Source organism: Acartia tonsa, chromosome 5 (genome assembly GCF_053477335.1).
Source record: "Acartia tonsa isolate MP-2025a chromosome 5, ASM5347733v1, whole genome shotgun sequence".
NCBI classification, from domain to species: Eukaryota; Metazoa; Arthropoda; class Copepoda; order Calanoida; family Acartiidae; genus Acartia; species Acartia tonsa.
In genome coordinates, this window is record NC_137264.1 from 6,609,302 (window position 1) to 6,618,549 (window position 9,248).

At 29.5% G+C, this 9,248-nt stretch overlaps 1 long non-coding RNA gene across 1 annotated transcript; it reads right to left on the bottom strand.

The window, feature by feature from the left end:
• Positions 1–2,855: 2,855 nt before the first annotated feature.
• On the bottom strand, positions 2,856–7,828 carry LOC145318615 (uncharacterized). Its single transcript, XR_013879390.1, has 3 exons — positions 7,664–7,828; positions 3,734–3,816; positions 2,856–2,972 (listed from the first exon to the last, which is right to left on the bottom strand). It is a non-coding gene; the product is annotated as an uncharacterized LOC145318615 (long non-coding RNA).
• Positions 7,829–9,248: the final 1,420 nt, after the last annotated feature.

Consider the following 9,248-nt stretch of genomic DNA (forward strand, 5'->3'; position numbering starts at 1 on the left):
TGCACCTTTAATTTTGATGAACAAAATTAGTTAACTTTTCGGTTGATTAAAATTGTTGGTTGAAAAGTTTGAACACTGCTTGTTTGTACATTACAATCAAATTTATCAATTTGTAAATCGTGCATTTTTATATTTCTTTATTATTAAAGATTGTCTTTGATTTTGAAAAAAATATTTTAAAGACAGAAAATTCTGAAATAACAAAATGGGCTATAACAGGGAAATTATTAGCTTTAAAGATTATTTCAATTCAGCTTCTAATAAGCAAATACCTTCTTTTTAATATTCTCAATTTTTCCATCATATTTTTGGCATAACTCTAAAAATTTTCTTTGATAAGCAACTCATATTTTGGTAAAAGTATTATAGATAAGGATATTAGAATGTTTATGACCCTGTGCAGCGTAGTCAAAGAAGCCAAAAAAGATTATTTATATAATCGTATTGTAAACACGGATAGTAAAATGAAAAATTCTTAAATTGATTTCAGTTTTGTTAGCCCAGGTCTATTCCAGCAGATATTAATCAGTTTTAAAGCCATACTGGAGTCCTTAATCTTAGTGATAAATGTTAAGACAAATTTTCACAAATATAGTTTTTTAATACTCTATTGGTGAATTTTGCTTTTAAAACACCATTATAAATATAATGTTTTTAATCCTGAAAAAAAAAAGTTTATTTATCGGAATAATATAAATCGGAGTTTGATTATAGCTCTCTCTGGTGTGAAGTAAGATTTAGTACGCTAGGGCTGAGAGCATAGAGATTTATAGTCAACTTTACTTACTACATCACGGTGGGGCAATATTGCATTAACTCCTTTAAATTTAATATTTAAATATTATATTTATGTACTGTGGGGCGAGTATGATCTGGAACCTCAGTTGTGGAGTTATTGTAGGGCGAGCAAAATCTATTCCATAGTTGTGTATTTATGACGCCCATGGAACACTGGGGCGAGTTAGAACAAGAATGAAATTTTTAGTCAACTTTATATATACATATATTTAAAATCAACTTAACTTACAATACCACGTGAGTCAATATTTCATGTATATTTATGCATGGGGTGAATACGATCTTAAATCTTCGGTGTAAAGTCTAAACTTTATCATTAACTTTAGTTATTACAGTGTGATGAAGTAATATATCATCATATCCTTTAACTTGAAAATTTATAAAAAGTAAAAGTTTGTTTACCAGAGGTGCCACAGTGATTACTCTGTCCCTCGGCACCCTAAGTTAATGGAACCAAAATCTAAATCAACTAGTCCAATAAGGGTCACGGATATATATTCTCTAAACAAAGAAAATATCAAGGCGATATCAATATTTATTGGGAAAGGAAGCAAATCATGTGTATAAATTTAGTACTAAACTTTTCATAGTTTTTAAGTGTTTGTGTTGTATTTACTGTGGTTGCAGTCGATTCTTATGGAAAAAAGAAAAAAACGGCTACATATTGAACAAAGTCAAGATAAGATGATATAAATTGACGGCTGTAATAAAATATGCAGCCGTATTTGCAGCCGCGAATTAATAAAGGCGGCACAGCTGCTTTTGGCCGTGGAAATTGGCGGAAGTCTTTGACTAAGGGATTTTATAAATGGATGGTAGATAAAGGTTGCTGCGGTTTGTGCCCTAATAATATTTTTTTTCACAAAATTTGTCCATGTGCTTTCTTCACTTAAAATCATTTGTATGTACATTTATTTAACAAATACTAACATATTGGTCATTAATATTGAGAATTAGATTATTTATAAAGTAAAACTTTACATTTCAAAACATCTAACAAATAACAAGGATGACAACATCCATAAAAGCGAAGCTCTGAAACGGTAGGACAAATGGACATTAACACTTGTATAATGTCAGAACTGAATAATCAGAATGCGAATGTATAAGAGTCAAAGCAAAATAAGTAAGTAAATTTGTTGAAAAACTGCTTGATACAGGATAATGTTTATGGACATACTTACATTTTTAGGACTTGATTATAGAGTTGCTTCGCTTATAATATTGTACTTTGTTGTCCCAGGAATCAGTATACCAAAAAATCAGACCAATCGGATAATTAGGTCACATACAAACTTGTTGTTAAAAATGTAAAAAAAATCAACATGTTTAAAATGGACGTACGGACATTCTAGTAATGATTATAGAGTTGCTTTCTAACTCGTACCTAACTATTACAGGAATCACCATGAAAAATTTGAAATCGATAGGACAATTCTAACATGCCTAAATTAACGAAAAAAGCTAACCGTTACGGACGGACGGACCGACCCTAATTATAGAAAAGCTTCGCTTTTAAAAAATGTATGTGCATACCTAAGTTTTTTTTTTAATTTTGTTGGCAACTTTCAGGCTTATAAAAGAAAACTTAAAATACTGAAAATTTACAGAAACAAGGATGATAACAACATAATAATATTGTACCTTGTTGTCCTAAAAATCATTTCTTTAAATCAGATGAATGATTTTGTCAAAGAAGTTAAAAATCAGCACGTTTCAACTAACTAGCTGTTATAGGAATCATCATGCAAAGTTTAAAGTCCATAGAACAATTCTAACATGTCTAAACTAAGGATAATAGCAAATATTTGCTGAAAATAGAGTGAGTACGGTAATATAATGTATATCTCCAATTATAAAAAACAATAATCAAAATACCCTTTTGTAGATTAAAATTGTAAAAGATTGGCCACTGATAGTTAAATCAACATATCAAGATGTATCAAATGGAATCAAATTTTTGAGCCAACGATTCAACGAATTCAAGAACGTGTCTATTATACTGGGTAGGTACATGAAAATAAGAAATCATTTAGTTAGGAAAAAGTACAAAAGAATATTTTTTATATAAATTTTATTATAATTAACACATGATATTGTTATTACATTAATGGTTAAATTATTTCATGATGGTCAAATTAATTATTTCCATTAGTTCCAAATTAGTTGCAGCACTGAAAAAAATTAGATAATTAATTTATAATCATTTCGTGAAAATATATTAAATAAAATTGTGCTAATAGTAGCGGAGCTACACTATGAGTAAAGTATGTCTATACGTCGGTCCCTAGTGGCACTATTTACTATATGCACTGAATAATTTTATCTCTTTAAATGACTAACAGTTAACTGTTCTTTTAGAATTTACTTTGCTAAGGATTATGTCTTGTAAATATTAAGAAAGAGAATTACATTTTTCTAATAAGGCTTCGAAGCCGATTAATATCCGCTGGATTAGAACCGGTTCTCAGTTATACTAAAATCTCGTATGATGCTATACAGACAATTTTCTCCGAATATCAAAATAAATATCATTAAGATTCGGGTTTATGGCCTCACGAGAAAACTGGTTTTAATCTTATAATTTTCATTTTAACATCCGCGGAAAACTGTATATAATACGATGCGATAAATATTATCTCCATTAGAAAAGAAAATATAGAATAGACAATAATAAAAAAAATTCTCCCCCTAGGACTAAAAACGATCTTTTAGAATAGCAGGTTTTATAGACAGAATTATTTCTTCTGTAGATTAAAAGTTATTGGTTGAAACGTTTAAACACGCAACTTAATGAGCCAACTAATCAAAATTTAGTATATCCCCTAAAGTTGTTAAGCCAACGAATAAGAAAATGTAATTATTAAACGTTGGGCATTAGTACAATAAACAGTCTATTGTCCATTCTCTCTCTGAGGAAATGACAGTTGCCTACCTCACATCTGCAGGACTCACACTTGCACTCAGTACAGGAGTCACAGCCGCAGCTGCAGCCAGCGCAGTTCTGATTCTTCAAATCTAAATAAAAATAATAGTTAAGTCAAAAATATGTTGTGTATATCGATTAAGACAACCTAAAATACTTTGGATTTAAAAAGAACATTTATGTTAAAAACAGAAATATTAAAGACTAGCGGTTTCGCCCCTAGCATCTAGTGTTAGTATGGGAATCATTACATCTTCTATTACCTACCCAGCCGAAAAAATTGCGAATGAATTGCCAACCCCAGCTGAAAAAATTGCGAATAAGTCGCCAATTTCCGCGAATAAATGGCGAATTTGCAAAATATATGCAAAAAAAATTATTTAAAAAATTGGAGGATCTCTATTTTTGGGGGGTTGGGGGTGTCCCACGCCCCAAGAAAATAGCCTAAAACCACCACAGCGGTTATCGAGATCTTAAGGGACGGACGGACAGACAGACGGACACCCGGACGGACAGACATCAAGCTACTTTGTATTAAAGATAAACTAGAAGGTTCTGCGTAGACACTCTACATCCGTTTAACATATGAACAAATTGAGATACAAATATATATAAGTTATATGTATAGAGTAGCTGCGGAAGTATCATAGTATGTTTTTAGAGGTAAGAGGTACCCTACTCCACACACTTTTCCTCAACAGTTTAGCGGATTTAAAACCAACACGCAACAAGCGGTCAATGGATCCTATAAATAGACATATTTGCTGAATCAAAACTGGTTTTACCTAAATTGTATCTGTTCCTTATTCAGGATTATAGAATTTCAAAGATTTTAACCAAAAATGTGCGATGATTTGACTTTAAAATAGCATTTAATGTTAATGTTCATGGCTTGTTAATATAAGTTTGTCATATTTGTTGAGGTTTTAAAACAATATTTCTATAGACAATTCAACACTGCATATTTAGGATTTATAACAATGGTTATTTTATGCATTATTAGTGATATAAAAAGTCATATCAAAAGTACTTTTTATATATTAATTCTAATTGTTTAGATACTTTGCCGTTTATTACACAAAAGTAAATATTTCTGTTCTAAACCATTTTGAATTTTATATGGATAAAATAATTGATATAATGAACAAGGATAACAACATCAATAAAAGCGAAGCAATGAAACGGTAGGACAAACGGACATTAACACTTGTATAATGTCAGAACTCAATAATCAGAATATAAAAGTACAAGAGTCGAAGCAAAATTGTAAGTAAATTTGTTAAAAAAACTGCTTGATACAGGATAATGTTTATGGACATACTTACATTTTTAGGAATTGATTATAGATTTGTTTGTACTTTGTTGTCCCAGGAATCTATATACCAAAAATCAGATCAAACGGATAATTAGATCACATAAAAATTTGTTGTTAAAAAAGTTGTTAAGTTATCAACATGTTTTAAATGAACGTACGGACATTCTGGTAATGATTATAGAGTTGCTACGCTTTCTAAATCGTACCAAACTACTACAGGAATGACCATGCAAAGTTTGAAATCGATAGGACAATTCTAACATGCCTAAATTAACGAAAAAAAACTATATATCTAGAAAAGCTTCGCATTTAATAGTTATAGAAAAGCTTTGCTTTTAAAAAGTAAGTAAGTTAATATATGACGCAAAAGGTTTTATTAAAAACATTATTTTAAAAAAATATACTTAAATTTTAAACTTTTAAAATTTTATATAAATTGAATTAAATTTGGCAAAAATGTTATAATGATCATCTGATATGTACTGATATGTCTGTATCTTAAGATTTCGATAGCTGATTAAATTCTTCACTTCATTAAAGCTTCACATAGATCCCAGGATGGGTTCAAGCTATTGAATTTTAGATTTAAGTCTTTGAATGATTTTATGCCTTACCCCTTAGAAAACAGACCAACTAGATGCAGGGGCACAATCGCTATTTTTTATATTGAGCTAGTATATCTTAATTAATTAAACACCAAATTATTGTCTTGTGTATTTAAGATTATTTAGCAATTGAAAACAATTATTATTTAATTTTGTATCTTGTTTAAGACATGGCAAAACCTTTTTTAAAATGTGATCATAATCTAAATAGGTCAAAGATTTTGGTCCTTGTTGATCTATAATTATATTTTTTTATGTTAACAAACTAATAAAGGCTAGTCTTTAGGTTAGATTAGAAAACCTTTACATCTCATTTCTGCTGCTTGATTTTAATTTCTTTTAAAATCAAGCAGCAGAAATGAGATGTAAAGGTTTTCTATATTTATTGTTCGTCTGTCTGTCCATAAAGGATAGATCTTATCGTTAATTTAGGCATTTTATAATTGTCCTATTGATTTTATACTTGGCATGGTTGGTTATTTCTGTAGTAGTAAGGTACGATTTAGAAAGCATAGCAATTCTACAATCGTTGTCTATTTACAAAAAGTTGATTTGAAACATTTTTTATATTCCTACTACAAGAAGGTAGAATGTTATAAACAAAGCATATCAAAAATGTAGGAATGTCCTTAAACAGTATCCTATATTTTGCAACAAATTTACTTACATTTTTTAGACTTTAGATACATATATATTTGCTTAATCAGTTATGACACTCTACAATTGTTAATGTTTTTTTGTCCTACCCTTTCATAGATTCACTTTTATGGAAATTGTAATCCTTGTTATTTAATGTATAATGAACTATTAAGTTGTTAACTAATTTGACTAGGTATACTTATTAATAACATTCCTTTGATATAATCAATTAAAGGCCTAATGTCTTCAACAATCTATTGTTTATGTGGTTGATAACTTAATACTATCGTGTCTTTTTTACATACAAAATTCGAGTGCCAATGCTAATTGTTTCTATATAAACAAGGATGACAACATCTATAAAAGCGAAGCTATGAAACCGTAGGACAAACTGACATTATCATTGTGCAGTTTAAGAAGTGAATAATCAGAATATAAAGTTATAAAAGTCGGAACAAATGTGGAAGTAAATTTGTTTAATTGTTTGTAATTAAAAAAACTGTATAATACAGGATAATGTTTAAGGACATAATTACATTTTAGGACTTGATTATAAAGATGCTTTGCTTTAAACATTGAACTTTGTTGTCCTAGGTATCAGTATTCCAAAAATCAGATCAATTAGATAATTTTTACACTTAAAAATTTGTTGTTAAAAAAGTTAAAATCAACATATTAAAAATGGGCGTATGGACATTCTGGTAATAATTATAGAATTGATACGCTTTCTAAACCGTACCTAATTAGTACAGGAATAACCTTGCAAAGTTTGAAATCTATAGGAAAATTCTAAAATGTCCAAGTTAATGAAAAAGGTAATTGTTCCACCTAAAAAGCTAACTGTAACTGACGGACGGACAGACTAAACGACCCCAATTGTAGAAAAGCTTCAATTAAAAAAAAAATATATGTTGTAAATCAATTGTGCCAGTATTTTTAGTTAAATAATATGTTGATTTTTTATTACTGTTTTTACTTTCTAAGTTTAAAATTTCCAGGTAATTTGAAGAAAAACAAGCATTAATTAAAGTCAGAAGGTACCCCCGTCGACAATTTTATAAGTTATAATTATTCTACAAAAAAAGGTTTTTAAAACAACTACTGCTTTCATGTGTTAAGGGTAATATACAGCATCTATATTTTACATCAAAGGCCATTTTAAAGTCAAATCATCACACATTATTTGTTAAAATCTTTGAAATTCTATAATCGCGAAGAAGGAACAGATACAATTTAGGTAAAACCAGTTTTGATTCAGCAAATGTGTCTATTTATAGGATCCATTGGCCGCTTGTTGCGTGTCGGTTTTAAATCCGCTAAACTGTTGAGGAAAAGCGTGTCCAAATTAGTTATAAGGATAGAAAATATAAAGAAACTTACCAATACCTTGCATTGTGTTTGTTTGTTTAGAGTTTAAACTCAACTGATTATGCGAACTAATTTCTAGATACAAAAATAACATTATGGAAAATTCTAGAATGTTTTTTTGTGTTGTACAAATTTACGTCGTAAATAAATAAATTCAGCGCATTTTGGCAAAGAAAATTAAATTAGAATTATTTGCAGACAGTGTGTAGTACGCACAATAATTGTCAATGAAACAAGCTTTATCGATCGTGATGGAATAACTAAATTGATTTTTTCAGTATGGCGTAGAAACTGATTAATATTCGCTGAATTAGAACCGAGTCTTCTGCTATACTGAAAAATAATGTATAGCATCGAATTACAGGCAATTTTTCAAGAAATAAAAATCACAAAATTTATACCAATTTTGTTAGCCTGGGCCTGCGGCCCCTCGGGGCTCACAAAACTGGTTTTAATCTTATAATTTTTCATTTTAATATCCGCGGAAAGCTGTCTATAAAACGATGCGATAAATAACTAAGGGTGAAAAGTAAAAATTCTGAAAAATCCTAAATTTAAGCATCTTTTTTAATAATCTTTATTTTCTTTTTCTTTTATTCACATTGCAATTCGTTGCTACCCTATCCTATTAATGATTCTTGTTTTATGATTGTTATGAGCATTGTTTTTGAATATTATTAATATCTTTGCTTAAAGTCATTAAATATAAAGGATTTTTAAAAAATCTCTCTCAAATTTTATCATTATACTTTAATGTTAAGTGGTCTTATTGCTTAAACAGTAACACTTAAACTTGAAATTAAAAAAGAAAATATATATTGATCTTGTATTCTTGGTATAGTATGTTTTCTTTCTAGCTTATAAGCTTACTCGCGGCTACGCCCCTAGAGGCCTCTAGTGGCACTTTAAATGTTTGGTGTTTTAAAAAAATAATGCGATACCTTGCAATGTTGCGAAGGAGTCTCTATCAAATTGCTACGATAATTTGCAATGTTACGTAGGAGTCTTTATTCGAGGAAAAAAAATTCGATTTGCTGTTATTTCTCTTGGGAGGGTGGTGGTACCCTCCCCCAAAATAGTTATAAACCTTCCCAGGACCTATGAGAAGCTACCCTGTTAAGGAGAACCCGATCGGTTCAGCGGTTAGCGAGATCCTTTGGTACAAAGACACAGACACACAAACACACAAACAGATAGACATCCTGTTACTTTATTATAAGGATTATAAGGATATTATTATAAGGATAGACAATCATCATTGTATATTACATATTATGTATATATGTTTCAAATGTATAAGATTAACATATATTTGATGCTCTATTAGCCTTTAGCCTATGAATCAAGCTTTACATTGAAGTTGTTCTAGCAATGTGACATAACATATTTTAACAATATTTAACTACAATATAATTTATGTATTACAGTTAACTAACTGTTGTAGTTGCTACTCTTGACACAATTGTTCTTGTTTTGCAACTTTAAAATATATCAATTGTTATGTTGTGATGTATGAACAACAAAAAAATATTTGTTTATTTATTTTTTGTAGTCTTTTATAGGGCATAGACGTACCCAGGGGTGGGGTAAAAGAAAG